The sequence below is a fragment of the Haemaphysalis longicornis genome, unplaced genomic scaffold (genome assembly GCF_048455015.1).
Source record: "Haemaphysalis longicornis isolate Haplotype H1 unplaced genomic scaffold, Haemaphysalis longicornis Haplotype H1 scaffold_14, whole genome shotgun sequence".
Lineage (NCBI taxonomy): Eukaryota > Metazoa > Arthropoda > Arachnida > Ixodida > Ixodidae > Haemaphysalis > Haemaphysalis longicornis.
In genome coordinates, this window is record NW_027526245.1 from 21,394,144 (window position 1) to 21,407,023 (window position 12,880).

General features: G+C 42.6%; 1 protein-coding gene across 1 annotated transcript in view; it reads right to left on the reverse strand.

The window, feature by feature from the left end:
- LOC144164798 (neprilysin-1-like) overlaps positions 1–12,880 on the reverse strand; it is a 508,128-nt gene that overhangs the window by 477,156 nt on the left and 18,092 nt on the right. Inside the window, exons 2-3 of the mRNA XM_077695065.1 lie at positions 7,084–7,225; positions 5,062–5,103 (exon numbers count right to left, since the gene is read on the reverse strand). The gene's annotated coding sequence lies outside the window, so the exon portion shown is untranslated. The remainder of the gene's footprint in view (positions 1–5,061; positions 5,104–7,083; positions 7,226–12,880) is intronic.

Consider the following 12,880-nt stretch of genomic DNA (forward strand, 5'->3'; position numbering starts at 1 on the left):
CGACGACTGCGTAATTTTTTCTCAAAATAACTACTGACAACCACTCCTACTCTCTCCAATAAGATCTAACTTGTCTAAGTAACTGGTGCAAAGAATGGTGAATGGAACTTAATGTCACTAAATGTAAAGTAATGCGTGTGTCGAGGACTACTAGCTGTATGCCTCTATACTGCCTGAACAATATACAACTTGAAATCGTTTCCTTTTATAAGTACTTAGGTACTTAGGTACTCTTATAAGTACTTAGGTGTTCATATTATTAACAACCTAACTTGGACGCAACACATCGAATACATTATTAACAAGGCAAACCGCATGCTAGACTATTTGCGTCAAACGTTTTCCTCAGCCCCGTCTCCTTTAAAACTTCTATACAAAACACTAATCAGATGAAAACTAGAGTACGCCACGCCAGTATGGGATCCGTGACATAAGAATTTACTTACCGCACTGGAACTTGTTTAGAATAATTCCGCCCGTTCCCTTCTATCAAATTATAACAGGACCACAAGTGTAACGACAAAGAAAAGTAGCATTGACCTGCCATCTATGCCATCACGACCAACGTTACTAGAATAAGCTCAGTTTCGGAGCTCCGCATCCCCGCCAGCGGAGGAGGGTGGGCCAAACGGCGGTCGCGAGAACTAGCGGCGCTGCAGTCAAGTCTTGGGCTACTCCCGCCGCGTCGTCTGCTTCGGCGGCGGGCGGCCGCTGCATCCGACCGCGGCGGGCCGCCGCGCAGACGTACCGCGGCAGCTTTCTAGTGCTGCTATTGCTAAACTTAAACATCTATCATCTTTCCAGTCGACTAGCTTAAACGCCTTCGTCCTTCTAGTCGACGTTACCGCATCACATTTGTGCACTGTTTAAGTGGAAATGCGTTGGGTCGCCTGTATGCACTGACCTGGAAGCGCAGCTCATTGGCTAGCTAAGAATCGACGGTCGCGATATATTTTAACTGTCTACATTGCGTTTAACTTGATTGATTGTGGGGTTTAACGCGCCGACGCAACGCAGGCGATGAGGCGCGCCGTAGTGGAGGGCTCCGGATTAATTTTGACCAGCTGGGGATCTTTAACGTGCGCCGAAATCTCGTACACACGGGCGGTTTTGCTTTTCGCCTCCATCAGAAAAGCGGCCGCCGCGGCCTGCGTTTAACTTCATGTACGGTAGTTTCTAATCCAATTACCCCTTTCAGCGTAGTTTTTATAACTACTGCGCCGTCTTACCTCGACCAAAAACGACCCAAAGAGTTTGTGAAAGCAGTGCTTTTATAAGTGCTTTTATCTCAACGCGGCAATAGGCCAGTTTTTCTGAATCTCGTCGGTGCAAGGTCCCGTTAACCAGCTTCCGATGTAGAGTTCCTATGCTCAACTTTTATATCCGCTGGGCTGGTCCCACCTCATCTCGCCTTTGTGCACTCTGTGGTGCATACAAACATTAGATCACCAAAGATGAAATTTCGCTTTACAGTTCTTACGCTCAGTTCATCTGTGACAAACGCACTCGAATTTTGTGAGTTCACATTAAAGCTTGAATCCGCAATTTAAAGGCATGGTACGCCTGAATTCACAAGGATCTTTGACCACCATTTTGATGTCTTGAACTCAAGAAATCCGTTCAGCTGGTCATACAAGACACCTCTCCGAAAGGCGAATGAGTCTTCAATGAGGACTTTTTTTTTAAGGCTGAATTGTACATAACATGACACAAGGATGCACAGGAAAAACCAGTGTTTGAGGGCCTCAAGAACACTGTATTTGCAGGACAACTTATATGTATGCACGGTGTCAGCACCTTTTCATGTGTTTGTGGCGACGGGAAGCTGCCGAAATCGCTCACCCTCAAGACGACTCAATGCCACATCGAAACATTTTTGGTTGCGTAAAAAGAAAAGGGTGGCTAAAACAATAGATTACTGCCTCCCAAAGCAGCTGTTTACAGAATTACATATGAGCTGTACGCGATTACATATGAGCGAGCACTCATTCAGCTGTTCACGGTGTAAGGCATATTTGCTCGAAACGTTCCAGAAGAGAGGCACACGGAGGAAGCAACAAACGGTACACAAACTTTATTCACCCCAGGGTTTACACAATTTCAAAAGAAAAAAGTTACACACGATAAAAGAGTAACCAATTAAAAAAAAACTGCCTGATTTATCACAACGTAGGCTATGAGGCGACTTATACAAAACGCACACACTTAAAAACCGCAAAAAATACGAAGACATACTAGCTAGCCAGCTTTCTTCAATGCTGGTTCTTATCTGTCGTTAGCATATTTTACGAAATAATAGTCTTTGTCTGCTGTGCTCATACACCGCTGTGCGTGCAAGTTTTTCGGTTGATTTCAGTCGGAATGGGCTGAACCTGATTATTAAATAGACGTTGGCAATCTTCTTCGACAAAACTTAAATGTGATTGCCGAATGCATCGCAGTTCAACAGATGAGGCTCCAACTCAGCAAGTAATATTTGTTGAAACAATACTGTCAACACCTCCACTATTGGCGCTCACTATTTGCATATAACGGCTGCATTAAACGTGTAGAACATTAACCATTGCTGCTAATTTGCATTAAACCTGTAAACACTAAACCCTTTTTCTATGACACGGCGCAATTTCAAGAAGTATTTTGATTGAGCCACGAGACCACCGTTTGTTTTCGCAGAAAGGACTTCTGGAAGCTCAGTGGACATCAGTGTAGTGCAGTATTCATTGGGGGATGTGCCTCCATATACTTTCCGTGCCCCAAATACTGCTGTATATAGCCCTACTGCACAGAGAACAAGCGAAAGGCTTGTGTGGAAGTCGACCCGCTGGGTGTTATAGTTATCATCATTAAGTACCTGCAACAGCGATGATCTTGTTAACGAGGCGAAAGCTGTTGGCGTTTCAACGAAGTTTTCATCACCTGAGGGGCAGAGATCAGTCACAATATCGCGAGAGGAGTTTCCAGTATGTGATGATGCAACTTCTGTTCTAATAAAAAGACGCTTGTAGGAAGCTGTAAATTAACAGGCAGTAGGGCTGTTGTTTTAGCCGCCCTTTCCTTTTTACGCAACCAAAAAATGTTTCGATGTGGTATTGAGACATCTTGAGCGTGAGCGAATTCGGCAGCTTCCCGTCGCCACAAACCCATCAAAAGGTGCTGAGACCGTGCATACATATAAGTTGTCCTGCAAATACAGTGTTCTTGAGGCCCTCAAACACTGGTTTTTCTTGTGCATCCTTGTGTCATGTTATGTACAATTCAGCCTTAAAAAAAAGTCCTCATTGAAGACTGATTCGCCTTTCGGAGAGGTGTCTTGTATGACCAGCTGAACGGATTTCTTGAGTTCAAGACATCAAAATGGCGGTCAAAGAACCTTGTGAATTCAGGCGTACCATGAGCACCTTTAAATTTCGGATTAAAGCTTTAATGTGGACTCACAAAATTCGAGTGCGTTTGTCACAGATGAACTGAGCGTAAGAACTGTAAAGCGAAATTTCATCTTTGGTGATCTAATGCTCGTATGCACTAAAGAGTGCACAAATGCGAGATGAGGTGGGACCAGCCCGGCAGAATATGAAAGTTGAGCATAGGAACTCTACATCGGAAGCTGGTTAACGGGACCTTGCACCGACGAGATTCAGAAAAACTGTCCTATTGCCGCGTGGAGATAAAATCACTTATAAAGGCACTGCTTTCACAAACTCGTTGGGTCGTTTTTGGTCGAGGTAAGACGGCGCAGTAGTTATAAAAACTACGCTGAGAAGGGTAATTGGCTTAGAAGCTACCGTACATGAAGTTAAACGCAATGTAGACAGTTCAAATATAGGCCGACCGTCCCAATGAGCTGCGCGTGCAGGTAAGTGCATACAGGCAACCTAACGCATTTCCACTTAAGCAGTGCACAAATGTGATGCGGTAACATCGACTAGAAGGACGAAGGCGTTTAAGCTAGTTGACTGTAAAGATGATCGATGTTTAAGTTTAGCAACAGCAGTATTAGAAATCTGCCGCGGTACGTCTGCGCGGCGGCCCGCCGCGGTCGGTTGCAGCGGCCTCCCGCCGCCGAAGCAGACGACGCGCCGGGAGTAGCGCAAGACTTGACTGCAGCGCCGCTAGTTCTCGCGACCGCCACGCGGCCCGCCTCTCCGGCGGAGCTTTCAAACTGAGTTTATTCTAGTAACGTTGATCACGACGTCGTATTTTTCGCCTAAGTTTGTTTCATAAGGTTTATTACCATGCTTCTTTCTCTTCATGCTGAACTGCTTTCACAGCCTCAGTACATATCACGTCGAACTGACCATAATCTTAAAGTTGGAGTTAATTCATCTAACACACAATATTTAGCTGAGTCTTTCATTCTCAAAGCATACCGAGAGTGGAACCACCTTCCCGTCGATATTGTTTCCATACCCGATAATCACCTGTTTCATCAAGCATTAGCTAACATCGTGTAATTAGGATAATCTGTTTTTGTATTTGAACAAATGCACTTTTTTGTGTTTGTACATCTTGCTATACCCACTATTCTCTTCAATGCCCATGACCTTGAGGGTATAATAAATAAACAAATAAATAAAATATACACCGTCAAAAATGTTCCAAACTCGTGTTCTGTTTTCCGTACGTTTCCTGTTCAACTCAGTCGCTTTTGAATGCGACTGGAAAGCGGCTGGTTCCTGTTTGGAATCGAGGCACAGGATGTCCTTGAAGGTAAGCTTTTTTACGGTTGGTCCAATTTTGCCATTCAGCAGGACCTGAAGATAGCATATGTCGGTTTTCTCATGGTACCTCCAGTATATTCACGTGTGGTGTTAAGCGTGCTGGCAATAGAAAATAAAGCTTTGGCGAAAATTGAAGGACATATAGCTACGATGAAAACACACACAAAAAAACAGATCAATCGACAAAAATGGGTTCAAGACGAACTTCTGGGCAAATTGGTATTGCATCAGGACGAAAACAGGGACAAGCACTTGTACCTGTTGGTCTCCTTCGTATTTGGTCTAATTTTCTGCGCTTTACATGTCTGCGAATGAAAGAAAACACCACCGACCAAAGGCTTACCTCGTTCCAAACAAATAGGTGTGCTACACACATCATATGTACCTAGAAGTGAAATTGATGTTTTTGAAGTGAAAATAGAAACCTTCTGGAACAAAACTACACGGTTCTGATGCATTCACTATTTGCGTACAGGTTACGACATCGTAATGTGAAATACATGCAAAAATAGATAATTGTTAAATATTAAAATTTACCTGACAAGCAAGCTAATTTTCGCAACATTCAATATTGTTGTTACGGCTACCACGAAATCACAGCACAGTACATCTTCGCTATCAAAGTGTGTAAACGTCTCTCAGTACAATTCTCTCAGTTTTGTGTTCTTCTAACCCTCTTTATAGAGCACCCAATTCAGCCCGTTATTCGTTTAACCCTTTAATGCCGGTTGTCACGAATTCGCGACATACTGAATGAAGCTGGCCAAGCAACTCGCGAAACCTTTGCTGCCTTCAGCGGCGGCTGTCATGTGTTTCCGGCAAAAAGGTGGTGGTTGCGCTCCAGACATGTAGCGCCATCTCGTATAAGGTGTTGAAAATTAGAACCCGGTATGTCTATCGGTTGGCGGACAGCGCAGGCCACGTGCGACAGCTCTCACTTCGTCGTTTTCTGCCTAACCAAAATGGGTACAAGCTCCCCCAAATTTTTTTCTATTCGCACGCATTCAAGAGACTGCCGATGAGGTGTTACATTGTCTAAAAATACATTTTTTGTTGCATGCATCTTGCTTTTGTGGTATGTCGCGAATTCGCGACACTCGGCCAGTTAGGCACTTTGCGGTGACTGCAGGTATGACAGTATTTATTATTTTTTGGCACAGGATGGACGTCGGATCGTTCTGTGGAAAAAAGGGCTTCGCACAACGCCTGCCACCTGAGGATAACAGTGACGATAGCTGTCTTAGACCAATTATTGACCCCCTCCTTCCAAAACTTCCGTATGTTCCGAAAACACAAGCCCTTTGTGTTGACGAGCAAATGGTTCCATTCAAGGGTCGCAGTAACCTGAAGCAGTATATTCTCAGCAAACCTCATAAGTGGGGTTACAAAATATTTTTTCTGCGTGACTCGCAGGGAATGGTACATTAATTTGAAATATACACAGGGAACATAGAGCCTGACATTGATGCCAGTGGAAATATAGTCCTCAAGCTGTGCCGAGTCATCCAGCCAGGATTGAACCATCTTCTTTTCTGCGATTATTGGTTTTCATCACTGAAGCTTTGTACTGCCTTGGCAAAGAAGGATGTACAGTCTTGGAACAGCACGCTCTAACCGCCTACAAGGTTGCCCTCTGCCTACTGATGCCTACCAAATGCACAACGTGCAAAGTTCACCTGTGCCTCAAGAAGAATGGGAACTGCTTCCACAACTTTCAACAGTCGTAAAGGACATGCTCTCACCAATTCCGGTGCCGAGGATTCCATATTCAAGGTTGTTGATTTTAGGGTTTGGAAACTTTGAAATAAATATTTCTCGGAGACACCGTTGTTTCGCAGGCCTGCAGACATCCTGTTTATTCGTGCAGCAAAACTTACTCATATTGGCCTAACTGCCTGTTGCCGCGAATTCGTGACAAACCTAAAAGTAGGCGATAAAGTTGCATTCCAGATATTAGCTTAAGTGCCTGTTGTCGCGAATTCGCGACAAACCAAAAAGTCGGCGATAAAGTTGCATCCCAGATAATACAACTGTGGAATGTAATCACGGTGTCTGTTTAAAGCTGAAACATGAAGAAAGAATTTTTTTTCTGGCCTATTTCATAATTCCGGCATTAAAGGGTTAAGCTAGGTTCTAGGCAAATTATCGACGTTATTTTTAAATAACTGATATAGATCCGCAAAATGTTTTCTGGGTGCTGCTAATTAAACGGCATATAAAATACCGTAGTCGTTTATTGCTTATGCGTCACTTTATGTTATGTCATCTCATTCAGTATGTTCATTGCGAAGAGAAAAGACATAAATCACATCCGTCAAAGGAAGCCTTGCTTCAAAGCACTTTTATGAAAATCACAGGATCTCACCTTCTTGAATTAGCCCACCCACTGCTTTCGCAGAAAGCAAAAGCGTTACGTGATGCATAGTCAGCATGTGTAAGGCAGTCACGATATCCATAGCTTTAATGCTTACTGGTGAGGATGGGCGAAAGCATATAATATATTTGATCTAAGAAATGAAGAAAAAATTACGGTCACGGAAATACCTCATGTGAGGCAGTAAATGTAAAAACATCAGGTTTTTAATGCTCAATAATCCCTCCCGCTATCACCGTATTCCTTTTTTCTGTGAACATTTCTTCCTATATGTTGAAACTTTATTCCCTTCTTTCTTTTATCCCCTTCGATCTCAGGCCATGTTTCTTGCATCGAACATTATTTACTTGCATTTTTTCACGTCCCCACTGGTAGGATGATTCTTCTGTGGCAGCGAGCTTTGTTCTTTTTATGTTCTTTAAGCCTTGAGAAGCTCAAGCAGACATGTTTTGTTTTCACGTTTGCTTTCATTTCTTGACGGAAATTTTAACCAGTTATTTTCATTTGTAATCGTAAGAACCATATGACGTGGATGCTTAATTTGAAGAACGCTCATATTTATATTTTACTTGACATACGTTTAAAATGTCCTCTGCGCCCAACAAAGGGGACATTTCAGTCAAGACTGCAGTTTCAGTAGCTTGGAACGCTCGTGTCTACACCCGGGTACAAGTTAAGAACGGTAATGGCCCATGCGGACCCGCCACGGCGGCTCAGTGGCTAAGGCGTTGTGCTGATGAGCCTCGAGGAAGCGGGTTTGATTCCCGGGCGCGGAGGCAGCTTTTCTGATGGAGTCGAAAAGAAAAAACACCCGTGTGTACGAGATTTTGGCGCACTTTAAAGATCCCCAGGCGGTCAAAATTAATCCGCAGCCCTCAACTGAGCCTTCCTCATCGCCGGTGTTGCGTCGGCGCATTAAACTCTACAATTAACTAATCAGTCAATCAATAGCTCATGTGGTGTATAAGTGCCCGTAAGTGACGGCCTCGGCAGTATTATGTGCGACAGAGGTGCTAAAGGAGCTGGGTTTACGTTCTACGTAATGAAGTAATTTTTGTAGCATATAGAATAGAATTAACCGCATTGTGAACACGCAAAGACAACACTGCAACATTTCAGTTGGTCACTTTGCGGTGTAGTGAACATTATATTCACGGCTTACTTGTTGGGGACTGACTTATATAATAGCATACCGAAAATACGTGTACCACCCAGGCACATGTAGCTCTATGCACAAATTATGGAAATAACCTGAGGGTACATGAATCATCTTGAACTAGACTGTAAACGAAAAGCTCAGGAGAATCAGTTTCCCCACCAATCCCGCAACCGGTAGGGCTAGAACGGTTGTTTTCATGACTCTGACAAAGTGGTTATAGACCACCAACTTGTGTATTGGATGGAACAGGGTTGTTAGCAATTGCTACAACATTCTTGCGTCTTTTTAAAGTCATATCCGGTGTCTCACACTTCAACAATTAAATATGTTCACCTGCAATCACCTTACTAGGAAGCAGGTGGGTTTGTTATACATGACGGAAGTGTGCAGCATAGAACAAGTACGAAACGAAAAAACAAAACAACACGTGCGCTGTGCTCGTTATGTTAAGAAGAATAAGAATATAGTTTCTTGTGTGTTCATAAACGGAATAAATTGGTCAATATACAGGAGGTCACATAGCATTAGTCTGTAAGGGGACCTCCAGTGAATAAGTACACCCATAAATTCCCAAAAGATCATTGTAGCTATTGTGACAAACATGAAATATTAGTAGAGCAGTGCACAAACGAACAAGAAGGAAAATTACAAAATGAAATAAAGCAGTAAAAAGTGCTAAGCATCATGAAGAAAGTTACACTGTTAAGCGTCATGAAGAAAGGAAGACAGCGCAGTTTTGAAGGAACTTACAAATAATCCCTTTAAACTTCACTTGGAAGACTGTTCCAGTTTCAAGTTGCCACAAAATAAGCTGTGTGTTTGCCATAGTTAGTGTTCACTTTTGGCAATACAGACAGCTATTTTTTGAGGCAAACCGGGTACAAGTTTTATTATTAGTGTTTCGGGGATGAATATGATTGCAGGGATCAGTTTATTAGTAATCGGTACGTAAGGATATGAAGCCTGAATTTGAAAACAGTGCGTATTGTTGCTGAGCAGTGTTGCTATTGCACGCACTATATGTAATTATTTGTATCGCTTGATTTTGAGTGTTTATTTTAGTGGTATGAGTATGATAGCTATTGCCCCATGATGCAATACAGTAAGTGCAGTAAGTGTGAATGAAGGCACAATAAAGCGATATTAAGGTTGACAATATAAAACGTGCACGAGCTTCAATTAGTGTGCAAATATCATTAAACAGTGTTCCTTTCATATGGGATACATTGGCTGGTGTATTTTAGATTTGGGTCGAGTACAACGTTTGAATTCGTTTACTCTATGAATAGATATATCCCTATCTTTAATACCTGACAGAAAGTAAGACTTTTGTGGGCGAAAGGGAAGACCATAAAAGCTGTTCTAAAGGCGTTAATTTAAAGACAGTTACTTTCGCACCAATGCAATACATTTTTGAGGTCGCGTGCAAGTTTATCGGTTAAATTATGAATGCAAGTGTCGTTAGCTAGTAGCATTGTATCATTGGCGAAGAGAAACGGTTCGCAATAGTTAGGGCTTCTAGGTAAGTCATTAATGTATATCAGAACTAAAATCGGTGCAGGAATGGAACCCTGTGGCACGCCTTTTTAACTTTCTTAAAATGATACAGTGTGTTACATAAAGACACGGCTTGTGATCAATTAAGCTTGTAACTTCTTACAAATGCGAGGGCTGGGCCTGTGACGCCTATTGATTCCAGTATAGCTAGTAAGATGGTATAATTAATAGAATCAAATGCTTTGTTCTGGTCTATCAAAAGGGATGCAGCGTAGATTCTGATATCGGTCATGCTTTTATTTTATTAGTAAGCAGCATTACGGCAAGGTTAGTGGAATTTCCAGCCCGGAAACCAAACTTATTAGGCGAGAAAACCTCAATTTGTGTTGGATATTCAGTTATACGCGTTGAAAAACATTTTTGTATTACTTTGCTGAAGAATGGTAATATAGAAATCGGTCTATAACAATTAATTGATGTTCTGGTTACCTTTTTGTAAATCGGCATGATTTTGCTAGTTTAATTTGAAATGTATATACACCAGATTAGAATATTCTATTTTAATCTTACAAAACGGATGACCAATTATCTCTAAAACCCACTTCATAGGACGCACAGAAATGTTGTGGAGGCCAGCACTAGTTGCCTTGATATATTTGATTATCGAAGTTACTACACCAGGGCATGTTGGCAAAAGAAACAAAACACTACGGAGGCGTTGGGAGGAATCTATATCGGTCAGAACGGTATAAGTATTACCAGACGAAAAATGATTGTTAGTGGTATTCGCGATTTTCAGGGATTGTTGCAGATGATGGAATTTCGTTGATGGATACAAATCGGCAGTCTCTGTTCGGAACAAATTTTATTATTCTCCACTGTTGCTCAGCATTTCAACCTGCTGAGTAAATTTTAGATTCTTAATACCGGCGCCTGGATTCTTTTGGAAGCTTGTTAGGGGTCTGAGTGTAGGCTTTGTGTCTATTCTTTTGGAATTTTAAAAGGACGCTGTGTGGTTTTTTGTACAAGTTGGCTGTTTTACGCATGGCAGTAAGCTATCTGTAAGCCAGGGATTGTGGAGAGCTGCAAATTTCTTATGGCATTTTAGTTGCGCTGTTAAAAGGTTATGACACTTCTGTATGGTAGAAATAAATTCACTGTATTTATGTATTTGTTTATTTATTTATTTATTTATTACATATACCCACAGCGCCCTTATGGCGCTGTGGTTATATCTGTGGGTTACAATCTTGATGCATAAAGCAATCACGAAAAAGGGCAATACACAAAAGGGCAACATCACCTAGAAATACAATGGCGGAGCATAATACTCAACTGTTACATCTTACATAACAAGATCATGAATGGCAGTGTAAAAATAACATGCGGAAACTACTTCACGTGGAAGAGCATTCCAATCTTCAATTGTTTTAGGAAAAAATGAATATTTAAAGACATCAATGCGGCACTGATACGGTCTAATTTTTCTTGGGGTATATCGTCTAGCAGTGATGTAATAAGGTTCTTTTATATCAACTTTTTGTTCATTCCTGTCTTATCACTTGTAATGTTAAATAAAAATTTTAACCTCGCTACGTTCCTACATGCTGCCAAATTTTCCCATCCAAGTCCGTCAACAATCCGCTCTTTCCAGCCCCTATAGGTGGCGCGGCGGTATACCGCAATGGCGGACGAGACGGTGATGGAGCCTCGTCGGAAGCATGCGCGTTTAGCCCAACAGGTCGATTTGAGCCTGGTTGTCTCGCTTAAAACGATTTTTTCGCTCGCGAAAGCGACGCAGAAATGCTTCTCCGAAGGTGAGGCTATATACAATGCTGGTCACATTGTGTGTTGCGGTGTCAGAGAAGCAACACAAGACGTGATCGGCATCGAAGCACTCTGCCTGCAGACAAGTGGGTTGAAGAAACCACCCCACCACGTCAAGGTAGACGTTCACAACGGGACCGGAGCAGTAAAGGTATGTAAACATTGCCGCTACGTTCGTTACATTGTGTGCTTGTTGGTTTTTCATTATTTTCGCGAATCGCGCAGAGAACGTAGCGGGGACGTACTGGCGGTCGCTGAGCGTACTGCCTCTCAGCAAATTTCGCGTAGTAGCAGTGCTTTCAAAAGGTGCTTGTGAGCGAACTCCCGAAGCCAATGCTTAGAAAATAGAAATAGGTTTACGCGACGTGCGACATACGAACGTTCACTAGCGAAATGTGCCTTCGCAGCCTGCTGTGTTTGTAACGCAAACTTTAACGAGCGAGTTTTCCGCGTAGGCTCGTTTGCACGAGCCGCCACCGTTTGCCGAATTGAAACTGCCGTCTCCGTTTTTTTCGAAAACCAGTTTTTAAATTTATGCTGACATGTCTGCTAAATTGTTCACCATTTTCTCTAAATCATTAGTGTTATTTGCGTCGTTTTTCAGGGAGAATGGACTTGCAAGGATGGCCTGCCGGGACTATGCAAGCATTTTTTTGCTGCCCTCACCTACTTGAGCAAGTGAGTGGTTTTCTTTTGTATTGTAATATGTATTTGCAATTTACAGAGCGCATTTGGGAAAAGTTTTCCTTCTAAAGTGTCTCTTAGTTCATTACTATGAATTATATGTTTAGTTTCGATTGGCAGCAGTGCTGCTATGCCAAACCAAATTAAATGGGTTAGGTGTGATGGTCAAGCTGCCTGCGAGCTGTTTTTTTCCGACTCCCGTCCCATCTGCATTGTAAAATAATATTTAGAGCAAGCAGTACACAAAAATTGTTTTATTTACATGCCGTCATAATGTTTATGGCTCAAAACTAGGTCAACCTATACCAATTCATATGTTCAGAGTTATTACACTCAGCGTTCTTTGGTTCATGTTTTTTTCAGAGTCAGCACCGAACGCCTGGACTCACTTTCGTGCACAGATGTTCAGCAGCAGAGGGCCGAGTGACTGTGAACACCCTGCACGAGCCTAGGCCAGTCCATGAATTCTGCCACGTCGAAGGCAGGGACGAGAGCACATTTCCGGAGAACGTTCAAGAAGACATCCGAAAGGAGCTCATAGAGGCAGCGCCGAATTCTGCTCTTGCAAAGCATAAGCAACGACAGAGGAAGACAAGGGAGGCTGCTCCACATGACATCAAT